At 37.3% G+C, this 20,909-nt stretch overlaps 1 pseudogene; it reads left to right on the top strand.

The window, feature by feature from the left end:
- Nucleotides 1-20,909, top strand: part of LOC115122399 (cortactin-binding protein 2-like) — a 171,573-nt pseudogene that overhangs the window by 121,896 nt on the left and 28,768 nt on the right.

Here is a 20,909-nt window from a genome sequence, read left to right as displayed (position 1 = left end):
GATGTTGGTGAGGTGTACACATGATGTTGATGTTGAGGTGTACACATGATGTTGGTGAGGTGTACACATGATGTTGGTGAGGTGTACACATGATGTTGGTGAGGTGTACACATGTACACAGGATGTTGGTGATGTTGGATGTTGGTGAGGTGTACACATGATGTTGGTGAGGTGTACACATGATGTTGGTGAGGTGTATACATGATGTTGGTGAGGTGTACACATGATGTTGGTGAGGTGTACACATGATGTTGGTGAGGTGTACACATGATGTTTGTGAGGTGTACACATGATGTTGGTGAGGTGTACACATGATGTTGGTGAGGTTGGTACATGATGTTTGTGTGAGGTACATGATGTTGGTGAGGTGTACACATGATGTTGGTGAGGTGTATACATGATGTTTGTGAGGTGTACACATGATGTTTGTGAGGTGTACACATGATGTTGGTGAGGTGTACACATGATGTTGGTGAGGTGTATACATGGGGTGGACAATACAAGTAAATGAAATGGTCCTATAGGGGTAATAAAGACTATTGTAACAAGACATTATCCTAAATGGGAGAAATGACAATATTTGATCAAGTCAACAGATCTCACCATATTACTGTATAATAATACTATTATAAGTGCTTCATTTAAAAAGGATGTCATTCTGTTGCTGTTCAGCTTCCTAGAAGCTATTCAGATTCATAACAATGACATAGCAGTGACTCAGTCAATCAGCCAGAGATGATATGTGTTCATTCCAGTGAGGATTATAGGGGGTTATGTTTGAGGGGGGGCAGCCAGGCAGCATAAAGGATATCAGCCTCAGTCTCAGCCTCATTGTTTGGGCTTGTTAGAGTAGCGGGGCAGGCAATCGCTCGGAATGTCCAGCTAAGCCTGTACCCTCTCTGCCAACGCACAGCTAACAATAGCAGCCACACTCCAGATATAATCGCCCGGGGTTGACAAGACATTGAAATTCAATCATGTTTAAAACGTTAGATTCCCTCGTCCTTTTTGTGTCTGTGTGAGCGTAGTTCATCCAGTAACTGTTTCTTCTTGTGTGGTCTTTTACATATTGACTCACTGTTTCTGCTGTTTCTCTGTAACTAATAATTCAATCCCTATTCCTAAAATGGAGGGGCTATTATTGGTGTGTTGTAATGGGCCTAGTTTGTAATGAACCTCTTGGGAGGTTCCCATTGCTTGGAAGGCAGACACAGTGTGTCCTTTATTTAAAGGGGGAGATCAAGCTGATCCTAACTGTTATAGGCCTATTTTGATTTTGCCCTGTTTATCAAAAGTGTTGGAAAAACTTGTGCAATCTAGTTTCCGCTCAGGTTATGCACGTGTCACTGCAACCTAAAGGTCCTAAATTATGTCTCCATTGCCCTTGATTGTAAGCAATGTTGTGCTGCTATTTTTACTGACTTGGCCAAAGATTTTGATAAGGTAGACCATTCCATTCTTGTGGGCTGGCTAAGCGGTATTGGTGTCTCTGAGGGGTCTTTGGCCAGCCACTGCCTGTCACCAAGGGAGTACACCTCGGCTCGATCCTAGGCCCCACGCTCTTCTCAATTTACACCAACAACAACAGTTCAGGCAGTAGGAAGCCCTGTCATCCATTTATATGCAGATGATACAGTCTTATACTCAGCTGGCCCCTCCCCGGATTTTGTGTTAAACACTCAACAGCAAAGTCTTCTTAGTGTCCAAGAAGCTTTCTCTGCCCTTAACCTTGTTCTGAACACCTCTTAAGCAAAGTTTGTGGTTTGGTAAGAAGAATGCCCCTCTCCCCACCGGTGTGATTACTACGTCTGAGGGTTTAGAGCTTGAGGTAGTCATACAAGTACTTGGGAGTATGGCTAAACGGAACACTGTCCTTCTCTCAGCATATATCAAAGCTGCAGGCTAAGGTTAAATCTAGACTTGGTTTCCTCTATCTAAATCCCTCTTTCACCCCAGCTGCCAAACTAACCCTGATTCAGATGACCATCCTACCCATGCTAGATTACGGAGACGTAATTAATAGATTGGCAGGTAAGGGTGCTCTCGGGCGGCTAGATGTTCGTTACCATTCGGCCATCAGATTTGCCACCCATGCTCCTTATAGGACATGTCACTGCACTCCATACAGTGCCTTCGGAAAGTATTCAGACCCCTTGACTTTTTCCACATTTAGTTAGGTTACAGCTTTATTTTTAAATTGATTAAATATTTTTTCCCCTCATCAATCTCCACACATTACCTCATAATGACAAAGCAAAAACTGTTTTTTAGACATTTCTGCTAATGTATTCACCTGTTTGGGCTAGGGGACAGCATTTTCACTTTTGGATGAAAAGCGTGCCCAGAGTAAACTGCCTCCTACTCAGTCCCAGATGCTAATATATGCATATTATTATTAGTATTAGATATCATTATTATATTATTAGATAGAAAACACTCTGAAGTTTCTAAAACTGTTTGAATGATGCCTGTGAGTATAACAGAACTCATATGGCAGGCAAAAACCTGAGAAAAAAATCCGAACAGGGAGTGGGAAATCTGAGGCTTGTAGTTTTTCAACTCATCCCCTATTGAAGACAGTGGGATATTGGTCATATTGCACTTCCTAAAGCTTCCACTAGATGTCAACAGTCTTTAGAACATTGTTTGATGCTTCTACTATGAAGGGGGGCTGAATGAGAGGGGAATGAGTCAGAGGTCTGGCATGGGCTTGTGACGCGCGGTCATGAGAAAGTTACCTCTCGTTCCATTGCTTTTCTACAGACAATGGAATTCTCCGGTTGGGACATTATTGAACATTTATGATAAAAACATCCTAAAGATTTATTCTATACATTATTTGATATGTTTCTACGACCAGTAATATAACTTTTTGGATTTTTCATCCGACATTTCCTCTGGAATTGCCCGCGCCTCGTGAGTTTCAATTTGTTTACTAAACGTGCAAACAAAAGGAAGTGTTTGGACATAAATTATGAACTTTATCGAACAAATCAAACATTTATTGAGGAACTGGGATTCTTGGTAGTGCATTCTGATGAAGATCATCAAATGATAATTTAATATTTATAATGCTATTACTGACTAATGTTGACTCCAACATGGCGGATATCTGTTTGGCTTGATTTGTCATCTGAGAGCCGTACTCAGATTATGCTTTTAAAAAATTGTATTTGTTTAAATCTGACACAGCGGTTGCATTAAGGAGAAGTTTATCTAAAGTTCCATGTATAATAGTTGTATCTATTATCAATGTTTATTATGAGTATTTCTGTGAATTGATGTGGCTCTCTGCAAAATCACTGCATGTTTTGGAACTACTGAACATAACACGGCAATGTAAAATTAGATTTTTGGATATAAATATTCACTTTATCAAACAAAACATACATGTATTGTGTAACGTGAAGTCCTATGAGTGTCATCTGATGAAGATCATCAAAGGTTAGTGATTAATTTGATATATATTTCTACTTTTTGTGACAACTCTCTTTGGCTGGAAAAATCGCTGTGTTTTTCTGTGACTTGGTGGTGACCTAATATAATCATTTGTGGAGCTTTCGCAGTAAAGCATTTTTGAAATCAGACACTGTGGCTGGATTAACAAGAATTGTATCTTTAAAATGGTGCCTAATCATTTACATCATTTAAGTCATTTAGCAGACGTTCTTATCCAGAGCGACTTACAAATTGGTGCGTTCACCTTATGACATCCAGTGGAACAGCCACTTTACAATAGTGCATCTAAATCTTTTAAGGGGGGTGAGAAGGATTACTTTATCCTATCCTAGGTAATACTTGTATGTTTGAGAAATTAGATTTTTGAGATTTCTTTTGATTGAATTGGAATTTGTTCCGCTAGCGGAACCCCGTTCCCAGACAGGTTTTAAAAATAAAAAACGGAAATATCACATTTACATAAGTATTCAGACCCTTTACTCAGTACTTTGTTGAAGCACCTTTGACAGCGATTACAGCCCTGAGTCTTCTTGGGTATGACGCTACAAGTTTGGAAACATCTGTATTTGGGCAGTTTCTCCCATTTTTCTCTGCAGATCCTCAAGCTCTGTCAGGTTGGATGGGGAGCGTCGCTGCACAGCTATTTTCAGGTCTCTCCAGAGATGTTTGATCGGGTTCAAGTCCAGGCTCTGGCTGTGCCACTCAAGGACATTCAGAGACTTGTCACGAAGCCACTCCTGCGTTGTCTTGCCTGTGTGCTTCGGGTCATTGTTCTGTTGGAAGGGGAACCTTTGCCCAAGTCTGAGAACCTAACCGGTCTGGAGCAGGTTTTCATCAAGGATCTACTTTGCTCCGTTCAAGTCTCCCAGTCCCTGCCGTTGCAAAACACCCCCACAGCATGATGCTGCCACCACCATGCGTCCCCATCTGGTTATTGGTCACCTCCCTGACCAAGGCCCTTCTCCCACGTTTGATCAGTTTTGCCGGGCGGCCAGCTATAGGAAGAGTCTTGGTTGTTCCAAACCTCTTCCATTTAAGAATGATGCAGAAGTTTTTTAGTACCCTTCCCCAGATCTGTGCCTCAACACAATCCTGTCTCAGAGCTCTATGGACAATTCCTTCCACCTCATGGCTTGGTTTTTGCTCTGACTGGCACTGTCAACAGTGGGACCTTATATAGACAGGAGTGTGCCTTTTCAAATCAATTGAATTTACCACAGGTGGACTCCAATCAAGTTGTAAAAACATCTCAATAATGATCAATGGAAACAAGATGCACCTGAGATCAATTTTGAGTATCATAGCATAGGGTCTGAATACTTATATAAATAAAGTATTTATTTTAAAACATTTAATACATTTGCAAAATATTTTAAAAAAAAAAAAAAAAGTTTTTGCTTTTACATTATGGGGTGTAAATTGATGAGGGGAAAAATGTTTTAATCAGCTTTAGAATAATGCTGTAATGTAACAAAATGTTGAACAATGGAGGGGTCTGAATACTTTCCGAATGCAATGTATATTGTCATGTCATGTGGGGGCGTGAATGTGACATGACGGTTTGTGGTGTGAAGGATATTCCAGATGTGGGTGCCCTAGCTATATCTGAGATGTTTAGTGTAGGTGTGATCTGGGCGTGTGTGTGTGTATGTGTATGTCCTGACTGACATGTGTTTGTGTGTTGCTGAAAAGTGAGTTTACTGTAGATAATCTGAGCTCCTGACTGTAGGTGTGATCTGGGCATTTGTATTAGTATGTTCTGACGCGTGACTGAGGGGGTATAGAGGGGGTAAGAGTTACAGTATTACAGTTTGGGATAAGGGTTACAGTATTACAGTTTGGGATAAGGGTTACAGTATTACAGTTTGGGATAAGGGTTACAGTATTACAGTTTGGGATAAGGGTTACAGTATTACAGTTTGGGATAAGGGTTACAGTATTACAGTTTGGAAGAGCTGTGGGTCGTTCTGTCTGTCTGCCATATAGTATGCGTGTGTTTTCTAAACGACATCTCCTCTGACTAACTTGTGGTCTATCTATCTCTCAGCTGGAGATGGAGAAGCTACAGCTGCATAGTCTGGAGCAGGAGCACCGTAAACTAACCACCCAGCTAAAGGACGAGCGGGAGAAGAACAAGCACATGGTTATGATGCTGGTGAGGGAGTGCAAGCAGCTGGCGACGCGCGTGGTGGAGGAGTCGCAGCGCTTCGACGAGATTTCTGCCCGGCTGGATGAGGAGAGCCGCTTGGCCGGGCGGCTGCAGGAGGAGTTGACAGCAGAGAGGCAGCGTGGACAACAGATGGAGGCCAAGATGGAGAAGCAGCTGTCAGAGCTGGACACTGAACGCGAGCAGCTGCGTGCCAGGCTGGGCCGAGAGGAGACAGAGAGCCTGAGCCTGCGCCGGCAGGTAGAGCAGCTCAGGACTGAACGGGATGGTAAGGACGTTAAAGCCGGTAAGGATGGTAAAGCCGGTATCCCAGCCCAACCGGCTGTAGCTACTGCTGTGGATCCCACCTCTACCACCAACCCCCCACCTCCCAAAAACACAGCATCTGTTGCTGTGGCCACAGACCCAGTCAGCTCCCAGACGGCCTCCTGCCAAACGGACCTGCCCCCTCCAGAGGCCGAGGGGCAGAAGAAGACGATCCCCCTCACCATCCCTGTCAAACCCACTCCCACCAACTACGCAGGCCTCAGCCTGCCCAAGACGCCCAGCGCAGGCCGGGGGCTGGTCCACAGCAGCTCAGGAGGACTTCTTCAAACAGGGGAGAATGGAGCCGAGGGCCAGACGCCCCATGGTGGGTTATACTCCCCTAACCCCACTTCAGCCCTGCCCATGGGGGTGAGCCCTCGTGTCCAGGCTGCCCGCTACAAGTTCCAGGAGCAGGACCAAAACGGCACATCCTCCCAGAGCAGCCCGCCGACCCGTGACCTATCCCCCACCAACCGAGACAACTTTGCCGCCAAGCAGCAAGCGCGACATACCGTCACGCAGGTCCTCTCACGCTTCACCAGCCCCCCAGCAGGTGGCCCCGGAGCCCTCCGTCCCGGCCTGCCCCACTCCACCTCAGAAGGGGGGCCCTTCCCTGGCCGCCTGGGCCACCACATCGGCCTCAAGTCCCCCACAGTGGCGAGGATCGACCGGGGAAACCCGCCCCCCATCCCGCCCAAAAAGCCGGGTCTCTCCCAGACCCCCTCCCCTCCCCACCCACCCATCAAAGTGGTGGGGGACAGCAACCGTTCCCCCGGGGCGGGGTTAAAACCCGGCACGCCCCAGCTGCCGCCCAAACCCGCCCTGGACCTGGTCCCAGCTTTGACGGCGTCTCAGGTGGGTGCCTGCCCCCCCGCAAGGGGGGTGAGGGGGCCGCACCAGGCCACGTGTGCAGAGTGCCCCCCCGCCAGCGCTGCCATCACTGTCAGTAGCCCCTCCTCCATAAACCCCTCCTCCTTTGCTAGCATTCCATCCCGTAGTCCCAGGCAGCCCCCTGGCAACAGCATCAGGTAAAGGGGCACCACGCTCCCCCTATCGCTCTCCCCTTACTGCCTCTACCTCTCCGCTCCAACTATCTTTCCAATGCTAGGCTAGCCTAGCCTAGCCTAACGTAGGATTCAGGCCATAAGGAACCTGCTTTAACCACAGGAGTCCAAAGGAGAACACAAAGGAGCAGGGTCAGTCATGTTAACTCTTGCTAATTGTTGCAGTGACTGTATCCCTCTCGGCCCTAAACCGACCACTGCTTGAGACCTGATCTCTCTGTACGCATACTTAATCCTCCTCCCACTCCTTCTGGAGCCTGTCGTCTCCCTGCTTCACCAGAGTCCTATTCTGACACGTTATTCCCCAGCTAGCAGCTGTAAACAGACTAGTGGCAGGCCAATATCATGTGCCTGCAGGGTAAAGGGTCAATAGCTAGGCTAGCTATCTCGAGGAGTGTTACACCAGTGTTATTTGAGGCAATGAGGTTTTAAGGCTAAGTTTTCCCTGTTCAGATGGGTGTGTAGGGTTCCTGTGAGTAACCCCCTCCTCTCTGAAGCTGATGCCAGAGGCTGCTCTCTCCCCTCATCCCCAGTCCACTAGCATGCTTCTTCCTCTTCATCATCATCACCCCTCTCCATACACACACCACCTCCTCCCTCTGACCCCTGTCCATTCCATGTTCCTTCCTGTTTCAACTCCATATTCCTCCACTCTGTATGTTATGATGTACTTACAGTTTCATGTGGATGTTTATAGTGCTATGAATGTAATATTCTTGTTTCTGTATATATTGCAACATGGATTTATCGTCGCAATTTGTTGAAAAAGCACATTTCATAACACATTTCAAGCAATCGAGTAGTTGACGCAAGTCCTGTTTGTTTTACTTAGATTTTATCCCAATGTGTATGAATGAGAAAAGTGCTTTATAGAATTTTGTCTGAAACAAAGGAGGAATGTGTTCGTTTTCTCTACTGATTCTATTTATTTCATGAAGGGATATATCAGCATTTTAGGGTAAGGTTCACGTCAGATTTCTTACAAGTAAAATTTGTCTTAATGTTACAATATGTTGGCTAAAATGTCATCATTACCTAGAATACTTTTTTGCCAAAACACACTTCTATTAAGACTATACTACAACTGCACTATACTAAGTCTTCCTCCACAGCAGTGAAACAAATTTGACTTTCACCTCAAAAGACCAAACTGAACACCAGCTTTAATGTCACCAGTAGTTTCTGTTACTTCAGTATCCCAAAACAGTAACTTAGTCAGACGTCTTGGAAAGCGCAACGGTAATGGCTGTCAACCGCTGATGTCGTTAAAATAATGAAATACACTTCCCTTCCTTTCCTCCCCCTCTCCTTTTCAGTCTTTCTGACAAGGGTGTAATCTAAAGGTCTTCAGCTCTTTTTGCTCTGAACGCTTTTCACCTGCATGTCCCGAGAAGTGCCAAATAACCCTTGACGTTCCTTTATAGCATTGTAGCTAACAATGACCTTCACTTTCCCTCCCACCCCATTCATAGAGTAGAGTTTAGCATTTTGCTACATATTAGCGTTATACAATACTGCGCCTTTTAATTGCAAATTTAAGTTCTAAAGTGCATTTGGAAAGTATTCAGACCCCTTGACTTTTTCCACCTTTTGTTACATTACAGCCTCATTCTAAAACTGATTAAGTCATTTCCCCTCATCATTCTACATACAACACCGCATACATTTTTGAAAATGTATTAAAATACAAGTTAAAATATCACATTTACATAACTATTCAGACCCTTTACTCAGTACTTTGTTGAAGTACCTTTGGCAGCAATTACAGCCTCGAGGCTTCTTGGGTATGACGCTACAAGCTTGGCACACCTGTATTTGTGACCATTAGGTTCTTGGTTACCTCCCTGACCAAGGCCCTTCTCCCTGATTGCTTAGTTTGGCCAGGCAGCCAGCTCTTGGAAGAATCTTGGTGGTTCCAAACTTCTTCCATTTAAGAATGACGGAGGCCATTGTGTTCTTGGGGACCTTCAATGCTGCAGAAATGTTTTGCTACTGTTCCCCAGATCTGTACCTTGACACAATCCTAAAAAGCTTATTTCTCTTAAATGTTGTAACTAATTTTTTTTTACATCCCTGTTAATGAGCATTTCTCCTTTACCAAAATAATCCATCTACCTGACAGGTGTGGTATATGATGAGGCTGGTTAAACAGCATGATCATTAAACAGGTGCACCTTGTGCTGCGGACAATAAAAAGTCACTCTAAAATGTGCAGTTTTGTCACACAACACAACAGGGATTGGCAACTGGCATGCTGAGTGCAGGAATGTCCACTAGAGCTGTTGCCAGATAATTTAATAATAATTTCTCTACCATAAGCTACCTCCTCGTTTTAGAGAATTTGGCAGTACATCCATCCGGCCTCACAACCACATGTAAACACACCAGCCAGGACCTCCACATCCGGCTTCTTCACCTGCGGGATCATCTGAGACCAGCCACACTGACAGCTGATGAAACTGAGGAGTAATTTCTGTCTGTAATGAAGCCCTTTTGTAGTGAAAAACAAATTCAGATTGGCTGGCCCTGGCTCCTGAGTGGTTGGGCCTATGCCACCCCACCCATGGCTATGCCCCTGCCCAGTCATGTCAAATCCATAGATTAGGGCCTAATTTATTTATTTAAATTGACTGATTTCCTTATATGAACTGTAACTCTGTAAAATCTTTAAAATTGTAGCTTGCTGCGTTCACATTTTTGTATATTTTTGTTCAGTATAGATTCATGCATTCATTGTCTTTTGAGCTCTAACCAGACTGTGTTGTGGAACTCAGGTGTTGTGGTGTTCATCTCCCTCATTCCCCTTCCCCTCTCTATCAAAGTTTCTCTGCCATGTTCAACCTTGTCCCCTCTAACTCCTGTTAGGCTGGCGTCCCTCCATAGTCCCCTCGCTAAACTGCGGTGGGCCCGTTGCCCTGGACGACGGGCGCCCCTGCTCCTCCAAGCTGCTTCCCAGGAAATGTCACTTTATTGTCAATGCTGCTTAACCGAGATCCAACGGATAATATTAGTCTCCTTGAAGACCACCCAACCTCTGCTTTGTTTTCTGCTGCTCAAAATGGACGCTCAGGTACAGTGGGACAGTCATAAGCTGTGTTCGAATACTCATACTAACCTCATTAACCGTACTATTTGTGACAAATGTATGTATGTAGTATGCTTATTGGTCATAGTATGGATATAGTTAGTATGCTTACTGGTCATATAATGGATATAGTTAGTATGCTTATTGGTCATAGTATGGATATAGTTAGTGTGCTTATTGGTCATAGTATGGATATAGTTAGTGTGCTTATTGGTCATAGTATGGATATAGTTAGTGTGCTTATTGGTCATAGTATGGATATAGTTAGTATGGATATAGTTAGTGTGCTTATTGGTCATAGTATGGATATAGTTAGTATGGATATAGTTAGTGTGCTTATTGGTCATAGTATAGATATAGTTAGTGTGCTTATTGGTCATAGTATGGATATAGTTAGTATGGATATAGTTAGTATGCTTATTGGTCATAGTATGGATATAGTTAGTATGCTTATTGGTCATAGTATGGATATAGTTAGTATGGATATAGTTAGTATGCTTATTGGTCATAGTATAGATATAGTTAGTGTGCTTATTGGTCATAGTATAGATATAGTTAGTGTGCTTATTGGTCATAGTATGGATATAGTTAGTGTGCTTATTGGTCATAGTATAGATATAGTTAGTGTGCTTATTGGTCATAGTATGGATATAGTTAGTATGGATATAGTTAGTATGCTTATTGGTCATAGTATGGATATAGTTAGTATGCTTATTGGTCATAGTATGGATATAGTTAGTATGGATATAGTTAGTATGCTTATTGGTCATAGTATGGATATAGTTAGTATGCTTATTGGTCATAGTATGGATATAGTTAGTATGGATATAGTTAGTATGCTTATTGGTCATAGTATGGATATAGTTAGTGTGCTTATTGGTCATAGTATGGATATAGTTAGTATGGATATAGTTAGTATGCTTACTGGTCATAGTATAGATATAGTTACTATGCTTATTGGTCATAGTATGGATATAGTTAGTATGGATATAGTTAGTATGCTTACTGGTCATAGTATAGATATAGTTACTATGCTTATTGGTCATAGTATGGATATAGTTAGTATGCTTATTGGTCATAGTATGGATATAGTTAGTATGCTTATTGGTCATAGGATGGATATAGTTAGTATGCTTATTGGTCATAGTATGGATATAGTTAGTATGCTTATTGGTCATAGTATGGATATAGTTAGTATGCTTATTGGTCATAGTATAGATATAGTTAGTATGCTTATTGGTCATAGTATGGATATAGTTAGTGTGCTTATTGGTCATAGTATGGATATAGTTAGTATGGATATAGTTAGTATGGATATAGTTAGTATGGATATAGTTAGTATGCTTATTGGTCATAGTATGGATATAGTTAGTATGGATATAGTTAGTATGCTTATTGGTCATAGTATGGATATAGTTAGTATGCTTATTGGTCATAGTATGGATATAGTTAGTATGGATATAGTTAGTATGCTTATTGGTCATAGTATGGATATAGTTAGTATGGATATAGTTAGTATGGATATAGTTAGTATGGATATAGTTAGTATGCTTATTGGTCATAGTATGGATATAGTTAGTATGGATATAGTTAGTATGGATATAGTTAGTATGGATATAGTTAGTATGCTTATTGGTCATAGTATGGATATAGTTAGTATGGATATAGTTAGTATGCTTATTGGTCATAGTATGGATATAGTTAGTATGGATATAGTTAGTATGGATATAGTTAGTATGGATATAGTTAGTATGGATATAGTTAGTATGCTTATTGGTCATAGTATGGATATAGTTAGTATGGATATAGTTAGTATGGATATAGTTAGTATGGATATAGTTAGTATGCTTATTGGTCATAGTATGGATATTGTTAGTATTGATATAGTTAGTATGGATATAGTTAGTATTGATATAGTTAGTATGGATATAGTTAGTATGGATATAGTTAGTATTGATATAGTTAGTATTGATATAGTTAGTATGGATATAGTTAGTATGGATATAGTTAGTATGGATATAGTTAGTATTGATATAGTTAGTATGGATATAGTTAGTATGGATATAGTTAGTATGCTGATATTGGTCATAGTATGGATATAGTTAGTATGGATATTGGTCATAGTATGGATATAGTTAGTATGGATATAGTTAGTATTGATATAGTTATTGGTCATTGATATAGTTAGTATGGATATAGTTATAGTATGGATATAGTTAGTATGGATATAGTTAGTATGCTTATTGGTCATAGTATGGATATAGTTAGTATGGATATTGTCATAGTATGGATATAGTTAGTATGGGTCATAGTATGGATATAGTATTGATATAGTTAGTATGCTGATATAGTTAGTATGCTGATATTGGTCATAGTATGGATATAGTTAGTATTGATTAGTATGCTAGGTTAGTATTGATATAGTTAGTATGGATATATGTTAGTATGGATATAGTTAGTATGGATATAGTTAGTATGCTTATTGGTCATAGTATGGATATAGTTAGTATGGATATAGTTAGTATGGATATAGTTAGTATATTGTATGGATATAGTTAGTATGGATATAGTTAGTATGCTTATTGGTCATAGTATGGATATAGTTAGTATGCTTATTGGTCATAGTATGGATATAGTTAGTATGGATATAGTTAGTGTGCTATTGTATAGTATAGATATAGTTAGTATGGATATAGTTAGTATGCTTATTGGTCATAGTATGGATATAGTTAGTATGGATATAGTTAGTATGCTTATTGGTCATAGTATGGATATAGTTAGTATGGATATAGTTAGTATGGATATAGTTAGTATGGATATAGTTAGTATGGATATAGTTAGTATGCTTATTGGTCATAGTATGGATATAGTTAGTATGGATATAGTTAGTATGCTTATTGGTCATAGTATGGATATAGTTAGTATGGATATAGTTAGTATGGATATAGTTAGTATGCTTATTGGTCATAGTATGGATATAGTTAGTATGCTTATTGGTCATAGTATGGATATAGTTAGTATGGATATAGTTAGTATGCTTATTGGTCATAGTATGGATATAGTTAGTGTGCTTATTGGTCATAGTATGGATATAGTTAGTATGGATATAGTTAGTATGCTTATTGGTCATAGTATGGATATAGTTAGTATGCTTATTGGTCATAGGATGGATATAGTTAGTATGCTTATTGGTCATAGTATGGATATAGTTAGTATGCTTATTGGTCATAGTATGGATATAGTTAGTATGCTTATTGGTCATAGTATGGATATAGTTAGTATGCTTATTGGTCATAGTATGGATATAGTTAGTATGCTTATTGGTCATAGTATAGATATAGTTAGTATGCTTATTGGTCATTGTATAGATATAGTTAGTATGGATATAGTTAGTGTGCTTACTGGTCATAGTATGGATATAGTTAGTATGGATATAGTTAGTATGGATATAGTTAGTATGCTTATTGGTCATAGTATGGATATAGTTAGTATGCTTATTGGTCATAGTATAGATATAGTTAGTATGCTTATTGGTCATAGTATGGATATAGTTAGTATGCTTATTGGTCATAGTATGGATATAGTTAGTATGCTTATTGGTCATAGTATGGATATAGTTAGTATGCTTATTGGTCATAGTATGGATATAGTTAGTATGCTTATTGGTCATAGTATGGATATAGTTAGTATGCTTATTGGTCATAGTATGGATATAGTTAGTATGCTTATTGGTCATAGTATAGATATAGTTAGTATGCTTATTGGTCATAGTATGGATATAGTTAGTATGTATGGATATAGTTAGTTATGCTTATTGGTCATAGTATGGATATAGTTAGTATGGATAGTAGGATATAGTATGGATATAGTTAGTATGCTTATTGGTCATAGTATGGATATAGTTAGTATGCTTATTGGTCATAGTATGGATATAGTTAGTATGCTTATTGGTCATAGTATGGATATAGTTAGTGTGGATATAGTTAGTATGCTTATTGGTCATAGTGTAGATATAGTTAGTGTGGATATAGTTAGTATGCTTATTGGTCATAGTATGGATATAGTTAGTGTGGATATAGTTAGTATGCTTATTGGTCATAGTGTAGATATAGTTAGTGTGGATATAGTTAGTATGCTTATTGGTCATAGTATGGATATAGTTAGTATGCTTATTGGTCATAGTATGGATATAGTTAGTATGCTTATTGGTCATAGTATGGATATAGTTAGTATGCTTATTGGTCATAGTATGGATATAGTTAGTATGCTTATTGGTCATAGGATGGATATAGTTAGTATGCTTATTGGTCATAGTATGGATATAGTTAGTATGCTTATTGGTCATAGGATGGATATAGTTAGTATGCTTATTGGTCATAGTATGGATATAGTTAGTATGCTTATTGGTCATAGTATAGATATAGTTAGTATGCTTATTGGTCATTGTATAGATATAGTTAGTATGGATATAGTTAGTGTGCTTATTGGTCATAGTATGGATATAGTTAGTGTGCTTATTGGTCATAGTATGGATATAGTTAGTGTGCTTATTGGTCATAGTATGGATATAGTTAGTATGGATATATAGTTAGTATGTTAGTATGGATATTATTGGTCATAGTATGGATATAGTTAGTATGGATATTGGTCATAGTATGGATATAGTTAGTATGGATATAGTTAGTATGGGTCATATAGTTAGTATGGATATAGTATGGATATAGTATGGATATAGTTATATGGATATAGTTAGTATGCTTATTGATATAGATATAGTTAGTATGGATATAGTTGGTCATGTATGGATATAGTTAGTATGGATATAGTTAGTATGCTTATTGGTCATAGTATGGATATAGTTAGTATGCTTATTGGTCATAGTATGGATATAGTTAGTATGGATATAGTTAGTGTGCTTATTGGTCATAGTATGGATATAGTTAGTATGGATATAGTTAGTATGGATATAGTTAGTGTGCTTATTGGTCATAGTATGGATATAGTTAGTGTGCTTATTGGTCATAGTATGGATATAGTTAGTGTGCTTATTGGTCATAGTATGGATATAGTTAGTATGGATATAGTTAGTATGCTTATTGGTCATAGTATGGATATAGTTAGTATGGATATAGTTAGTGTGCTTATTGGTCATAGTATGGATATAGTTAGTATGGATATAGTTAGTATGGATTATAGTTAGTGTGCTTATTGGTCATAGTATGGATATAGTTAGTGTGCTTATTGGTCATAGTATGGATATAGTTAGTGTGCTTATTGGTCATAGTATGGATATAGTTAGTGTGCTTATTGGTCATAGTATGGATATAGTTAGTATGGATATAGTTAGTGTGGATATAGTTAGTATGCTTATTGGTCATAGTATGGATATAGTTAGTATGCTTATTGGTCATAGTATGGATATAGTTAGTATGCTTATTGGTCATAGTATGGATATAGTTAGTATGCTTATTGGTCATAGTATGGATATAGTTAGTATGCTTATTGGTCATAGTATGGATATAGTTAGTGTGCTTATTGGTCATAGTATGGATATAGTTAGTGTGCTTATTGGTCATAGTATGGATATAGTTAGTATGCTTATTGGTCATAGTATGGATATAGTTAGTATGCTTATTGGTCATAGTATGGATATAGTTAGTATGCTTATTGGTCATAGTATGGATATAGTTAGTATGCTTATTGGTCATAGTATGGATATAGTTAGTATGCTTATTGGTCATAGTATAGATATAGTTAGTATGCTTATTGGTCATTGTATAGATATAGTTAGTATGGATATAGTTAGTGTGGATATAGTTAGTATGCTTATTGGTCATAGTATGGATATAGTTAGTATGCTTATTGGTCATAGTATGGATATAGTTAGTATGCTTATTGGTCATAGTATGGATATAGTTAGTATGCTTATTGGTCATAGTATGGATATAGTTAGTATGCTTATTGGTCATAGTATGGATATAGTTAGTATGCTTATTGGTCATAGTATGGATATAGTTAGTATGCTTATTGGTCATAGTATGGATATAGTTAGTATGCTTATTGGTCATAGTATGGATATAGTTAGTGTGCTTATTGGTCATAGTATGGATATAGTTAGTATGCTTATTGGTCATAGTATGGATATAGTTAGTATGCTTATTGGTCATAGTATGGATATAGTTAGTATGCTTATTGGTCATAGTATGGATACAGTTAGTATGCTTATTGGTCATAGTATGGATATAGTTAGTATGCTTATTGGTCATAGTATGGATATAGTTAGTATGCTTATTGGTCATAGTATAGATATAGTTAGTATGCTTATTGGTCATTGTATAGATATAGTTAGTATGGATATAGTTAGTGTGCTTACTGGTCATAGTATGGATATAGTTAGTGTGCTTATTGGTCATAGTATGGATATAGTTAGTATGCTTATTGGTCATTGTATAGATATAGTTAGTATGGATATAGTTAGTATGCTTATTGGTCATAGTATGGATATAGTTAGTGTGCTTATTGGTCATAGTATGGATATAGTTAGTATGCTTATTGGTCATAGTATGGATATAGTTAGTGTGCTTATTGGTCATAGTATGGATATAGTTAGTATGCTTATTGGTCATCTTATGGATATAGTTAGTATGCTTATTGGTCATAGCATGGATATAGTTAGTATGCTTATTGGTCATAGCATGGATATAGTTAGTATGCTTATTGGTCATAGCATGGATATAGTTAGTATGCTTATTGGTCATAGCATGGATATAGTTAGTATGCTTATTGGTCATAGTATGGATATAGTTAGTATGCTTATTGGTCATAGCATGGATATAGTTAGTATGGATATAGTTAGTATGCTTATTGGTCATAGTATGGATATAGTTAGTATGCTTATTGGTCATAGTATAGATATAGTTAGTATGGATATAGTTAGTATGCTTATTGGTCATCTTATGGATATAGTTAGTATGCTTATTGGTCATAGTATGGATATAGTTTATTGGTCATAGTATGGATATAGTTAGTGTGCTTTAGTATGGATATAGTTAGTATGCTTATTGGTCATAGTATGGATATAGTTAGTATGGATATAGTTAGTTAGTATGCTTATTGGTCATCTTATGATATAGTTATATAGTTAGTATGGATATAGTTAGTGTGCTTATTGGTCATAGTATGGATATAGTTAGTATGCTTATTGGTCATAGTATGGATATAGTTAGTATGGATATAGTTAGTATGGATATAGTTAGTATGCTTATTGGTCATAGTATGGATATAGTTAGTATGGATATAGTTAGTGTGCTTATTGGTCATAGTATGGATATAGTTAGTATGCTTATTGGCATGGATATAGTTAGTATGGATTATAGTTAGTATGCTTATTGGTCATAGGATATGGTTAGTATAGTTAGTGTGCTTATTGGTCATAGTATGGATATAGTTAGTGTGCTTATTGGTCATAGTATGGATATAGTTAGTATGCTTATTGGTCATAGTATGGATATAGTTAGTATGCTTATTGGTCATAGTATGGATATAGTTAGTATGGATATAGTTAGTATGCTTATTGGTCATAGTATGGATATAGTTAGTATGCTTATTGGTCATAGTATGGATATAGTTAGTATGCTTATTGGTCATAGTATGGATATAGTTAGTATGCTTATTGGTCATATGGATATAGTTAGTATGGATATAGTTAGTATGCTTATTGGTCATAGTATGGATATAGTTAGTGTGCTTATTGGTCATAGTATGGATATAGTTAGTGTGCTTATTGGTCATAGTATGGATATAGTTAGTATGCTTATTGGTCATAGTATGGATATAGTTAGTATGCTTATTGGTCATAGTATGGATATAGTTAGTATGCTTATTGGTCATAGTATGGATATAGTTAGTATGCTTATTGGTCATATGTATGGTATATATAGTTAGTATGCTTATTGGTCATATAGTATAGATATAGTTAGTATGCTTATTGGTCATAGTATGGATATAGTTATATGCTTAGTATGGATATAGTTAGTATGGATATAGTTAGTATGCTTATTGGTCATAGTATGGATATAGTTAGTATGCTTATTGGTCATAGTATGGATATAGTTAGTATGCTTATTGGTCATAGTATGGATATAGTTAGTATGCTTATTGGTCATAGTATGGATATAGTTAGTTAGTATGCTTATTGGTCATAGTATGGATATAGTTAGTATGCTTATTGGTCATAGTATGGATATAGTTAGTATGCTTATTGGTCATAGTATGGATATAGTTAGTATGCTTATTGGTCATAGTATGGATATAGTTAGTGTGTTAGTATGCTTATTGGTCATAGTATGGATATAGTTAGTGTGCTTATTGGTCATAGTATGGATATAGTTAGTATGCTTATTGGTCATAGTATGGATATAGTTAGTATGCTTATTGGTCATAGTATGGATATAGTTAGTATGCTTTTATTGGTCATAGTATGGATATAGTTAGTATGCTTATTGGTCATAGTATGGATATAGTTAGTATGCTTATTGGTCATAGTATGGATATAGTTAGTATGCTTATTGGTCATTGGTATAGATATATAGTTAGTATGGATATAGTTAGTGTGCTTACTGGTCATAGTATGGATATAGTTAGTGTGCTTATTGGTCATAGTATGGATATAGTTAGTATGCTTATTGGTCATTGTATAGATATAGTTAGTATGGATATAGTTAGTATGCTTATTGGTCATAGTATGGATATAGTTAGTGTGCTTATTGGTCATAGTATGGATATAGTTAGTATGCTTATTGGTCATAGTATGGATATAGTTAGTGTGCTTATTGGTATAGTATGGATATAGTTAGTATGCTTATTGGTCATCTATGGATATAGTTAGTATGCTTATTGGTCATAGTATGGATATAGTTAGTATGCTTATTGGTCATAGTATGGATATAGTTAGTATGCTTATTGGTCATAGTATGGATATAGTTAGTATGCTTATTGGTCATAGCATGGATATAGTTAGTATGCTTATTGGTCATAGTATGGATATAGTTAGTATGCTTATTGGTCATAGCATGGATATAGTTAGTATGGATATAGTTAGTATGCTTATTGGTCATAGTATGGATATAGTTAGTATGCTTATTGGTCATAGTATAGATATAGTTAGTATGGATATAGTTAGTATGCTTATTGGTCATAGCATGGATATAGTTAGTATGGATATAGTTAGTATGCTTATTGGTCATAGCATGGATATAGTTAGTATGGATATAGTTAGTGTGCTTATTGGTCATCTTATGGATATAGTTAGTATGGATATAGTTAGTGTGCTTATTGGTCATAGTATGGATATAGTTAGTATGCTTATTGGTCATAGTATGGATATAGTTAGTATGCTTATTGGTCATCTTATGGATATAGTTAGTATGCTTATTGGTCATCTTATGGATATAGTTAGTATGCTTATTGGTCATCTTATGGATATAGTTAGTATGCTTATTGGTCATCTTATGGATATAGTTAGTATGCTTATTGGTCATAGTATGGATATAGTTAGTATGCTTATTGGTCATAGCATGGATATAGTTAGTATGCTTATTGGTCATAGCATGGATATAGTTAGTATGCTTATTGGTCATAGCATGGATATAGTTAGTATGCTTATTGGTCATAGCATGGATATAGTTAGTATGCTTATTGGTCATAGTATGGATATAGTTAGTATGCTTATTGGTCATCTTATGGATATAGTTAGTATGCTTATTGGTCATAGTATGGATATAGTTAGTATGCTTATTGGTCATAGCATGGATATAGTTAGTATGGATATAGTTAGTATGCTTATTGGTCATCTTATGGATATAGTTAGTATGCTTATTGGTCATCTTATGGATATAGTTAGTATGCTTATTGGTCATCTTATGGATATAGTTAGTATGCTTATTGGTCATAGTATGGATATAGTTAGTATGCTTATTGGTCATCTTATGGATATAGTTAGTATGCTTATTGGTCATAGTATGGATATAGTTAGTATGCTTATTGGTCATAGCATGGATATAGTTAGTATGGATATAGTTAGTATGCTTATTGGTCATCTTATGGATATAGTTAGTATGCTTATTGGTCATAGCATGGATATAGTTAGTATGGATATAGTTAGTATGCTTATTGGTCATAGCATGGATATAGTTAGTATGGATATAGTTAGTGTGCTTATTGGTCATCTTATGGATATAGTTAGTATGGATATAGTTAGTGTGCTTATTGGTCATAGTATGGATATAGTTAGTATGCTTATTGGTCATAGTATGGATATAGTTAGTATGCTTATTGGTCATAGTATGGATATAGTTAGTGTGCTTATTGGTCATCTTATGGATATAGTTAGTGTGCTTATTGGTCATCTTATGGATATAGTTAGTATGGATATAGTTAGTATGGATATAGTTAGTATGCTTATTGGTCATAGTATGGATATAGTTAGTGTGCTTATTGGTCATAGTATGGATATAGTTATATGGATATAGTTAGTATGCTTATTGGTCATAGTATGGATATAGTTGGATATAGTTAGTATGCTTATGGTCATAGGTATAGTAGTATGGATATAGTTAGTATGCTTATTGGTCATAGTATGGATATAGTTAGTATGCTTATTGGTCATAGTATGGATATAGTTAGTATGGATATAGTTAGTATGGATATATTGGTCATAGTATGGATATAGTTAGTATGCTTATTGGTCATAGTATGGATATAGTTAGTATGGATATAGTTAGTGTGCTTATTGGTCATAGTATGGATATAGTTAGTGTGCTTATTGGTC

The sequence above is a fragment of the Oncorhynchus nerka genome, linkage group LG9a, assembly GCF_034236695.1.
Source record: "Oncorhynchus nerka isolate Pitt River linkage group LG9a, Oner_Uvic_2.0, whole genome shotgun sequence".
NCBI classification, from domain to species: Eukaryota; Metazoa; Chordata; class Actinopteri; order Salmoniformes; family Salmonidae; genus Oncorhynchus; species Oncorhynchus nerka.
This window is presented reverse-complemented; position numbering and strand designations above follow the sequence as displayed.